Source organism: Polistes fuscatus, unplaced genomic scaffold (genome assembly GCF_010416935.1).
Source record: "Polistes fuscatus isolate 324 unplaced genomic scaffold, CU_Pfus_HIC Scaffold8, whole genome shotgun sequence".
NCBI lineage: Eukaryota > Metazoa > Arthropoda > Insecta > Hymenoptera > Vespidae > Polistes > Polistes fuscatus.
Genome location: NW_025113162.1, coordinates 7,578,912 through 7,581,589, shown reverse-complemented (window position 1 = coordinate 7,581,589; position 2,678 = coordinate 7,578,912). Strand labels below are relative to the sequence as shown.

The window sequence follows — 2,678 nt, the reverse complement described above, 5'->3', positions numbered from 1 at the left end:
CCCCGATTTCCCGGACGACGTCGACTGTGACGACGACGACGCCGGTGGCGGCGTTTGCGGCGACGGCGACTAGAAACGATGGCGTCGTCCACCTCGAGGAGGCCGCATTCCGTGTGGAAATTAACGTCGATATCGACTCACTGCACTTTCACGATATAAAGGAAAAAAACAGATATAGGGGATGATGAGAGATAGCTTCTCTAGGTGATGTCGGTGCAGAGCACACACACTCACATGCACACGCACACACTATTAGTACGTAGGTAGTATAACCAATACACTAACGTGAATCGAGAACACGTGGTATACCTGAACACGGTAACCTACTGTTCACGCGTTCCTGCGGCAGAGAAGGTCGACGGTCGCGTTTCGGTCGTGCATAGCACGCGTCCGCGGTGCCACCAAGAGGAGAGAAGAGAAGAGGGTGGGAAGGGGAACAGGGAAAGGAAGAGGAGGGAGGTGGTGCAGGGGGTGGTGGTGGTGGTAGCGGTGCTGTTGGTGAGGGAGAAGGTGGAGGCGAGGAAGATATCTTTCTTTCGAGATGTCGACGTGTCGATGGATTATGGGTGTTGCTGCTCGAATAGATCCATCGAGCGAAGTCAAGATGACGACGAAGACGGCGAGGTGGACGTCGTTACTTCAACGTCTAAATCTGTCCAGGAAGGAATCTTTTCTTTCTGTCTCTCTCTCTCTCTCTCTTTCTCGTTTTCGGTCTCCCTCTCGCTCACCGCTGGCGATTCGTCGGTATCGTCGTGCGTCGTCGTCGTCGTCGTCGTCGTCGTCCGTCGTATTCTCTCTCTCTCTTTCTCTCTTTCTCTCGTCCCGAGAAGAGGCTCTCGTTTTTCTCTTTCTTTCTCTTTCTCTCTCTCGTTAGGCGTTGTCACACGCGGACGTACGCCCTGCCTCTCCTATATGTCGAGGTTTCCACCTACACCGTAACACCGAAGCGTCGTTCGTAAATTTTCTTGCTCACTATGAGCGGATAATGAACTAGCTACCTGCGAGCAGAAGGGTGGTCCTCCCTTTCTTACACACATGCACACTCGCGCACACTCTCTCTCTCACTCACTCACTCTCTCTCTTTCTCTCTCCCCCTTTTTTTACTCTTTTCCACACACACACAAACGTACGCAGCATACATATACGTGCTACCCCTCTCTTTTTCTCTCTCCCACTACATCTCACTCTCTCACGCACATAAAATCGTTGTTCACACACTCTTTCTTACGTACGCAGCGCTCACCGGTTTGCTCTCGACGGAGAATCGAAGAATTAGATAGAAAAGACAGAGAGCACCGGCGATGCGAAGAGGAGCTGTAAGAGTAGGAGGAGGAGAAAGAGGAAAGAAGGGCCAGGGGGATTCTTACCGCGCAGTCGTGCTTGCTTGTCGACTGACTCTACGAAGCACCGTTACGAAATAGCTCGCGCGAGCCAGGGGCGGTCTCTGTCCCGCACGAAAAGCGTCTCTCTTTTCTTCTCCCTCTCTCTCTTGCTATTCCCCTCTCTATCTCTATCTTTATCTATTTCTCTATTTCTCTCTCTCTCTTTCTTTCTTTCCTCGTCTTCTCTATCTTTCTCTCTTTTTGTTTCTAAATCATAGGCGGCACACGTATGCGGTTTAACACAGAACGTATTTTTAAATCTTCCGTTCGGCACGCGTCGTCTCTATCTCTCTCTCTCTCTTTTTTATTCTCGGCACTTTCCTCCGCGAATTCAGGATATTGAATACGCATTCACACACTAGGAACGCGTACACGAGAAACGTCGGAGGAGGCTCGAACGGCGCTCGGCCGCCATCAGCTGCTCGTAGAGACGACGAGCTTCTTTCATTTTCGCCGACGAACGATGTAGAGACGATGAGCACGACCTCGTCAGGCGTCGAGAACCGACGAGACCCGACGACGATCGAGCATCTTTTCCTTTATCGCTCTCTCTCTCTCTCTCTTTCCCTCCCACTCTCTCTGTTTCTCTCTCTCTCTCTCTTTCTCGTTTTCTCGCTTGCTGGCTCGTTGCTCGCTCGCGCTCTCTCTTTCTCTTTCTTTTCGGCTTCTCGAACGCGCTCACGGCACGGACGACTATGATTTTTCAACCCTTGTAATCCGTACGGTAGATCTTCAATGACAAGGAACGAAAAAAAAGGAAAAACGTTTTCCCCTCTATCGCACGAGAGACAGTTTCGCCCTCTCTCTCTCTCTCCTTATTAAAAACCCGTCAAGAGGTGCCTTGTGTGCCTGAAAATAGTAATGTGCGTTCGGCAATCATCGGCCGGAGATTGCCGATTCTTCACGGAATTGCTCGAATCCTTAAGATGGCGCCATCGCACGAACCGCCGAGTCATACGATATTTAGCAAGCCTTCCCAATGGTCGATTCCCTTAAAAGCAGCTTCCATTTCGAGCAGTTTCCTTCTCTTAGCGCTACTTTTAAATTCGATTTGAAAATCCGCCTATATGTATCGACGTAATACCGCGATATAAAATAAATTCTATGTACCATGGTAAAAATATGAAACTCTAGAAGATAAAGAAGGGAACTTTAAGCGACTATATTATATTTTTTCTTTATCTTATTCAATGCTGTAGAAACAATTTTAAGAACCTTTAGTAGAAATCATTTATTCAAATTTATGTTATATTTTGTGTGTGTTTGTATTGTATATTACATTAATTCTTATATTTT

The 2,678-nt window shown here is 48.2% G+C and overlaps 1 long non-coding RNA gene across 1 annotated transcript; it reads right to left on the bottom strand.

Moving 5' to 3' along the window:
• Positions 1-705: 705 nt before the first annotated feature.
• On the bottom strand, positions 706-2,675 carry LOC122524895. The gene is made up of 2 exons (XR_006305660.1): positions 1,368-2,675; positions 706-928 (listed from the first exon to the last, which is right to left on the bottom strand). It is a non-coding gene; the product is annotated as an uncharacterized LOC122524895 (long non-coding RNA).
• Between the last annotated feature and the right edge of the window lie 3 nt (positions 2,676-2,678).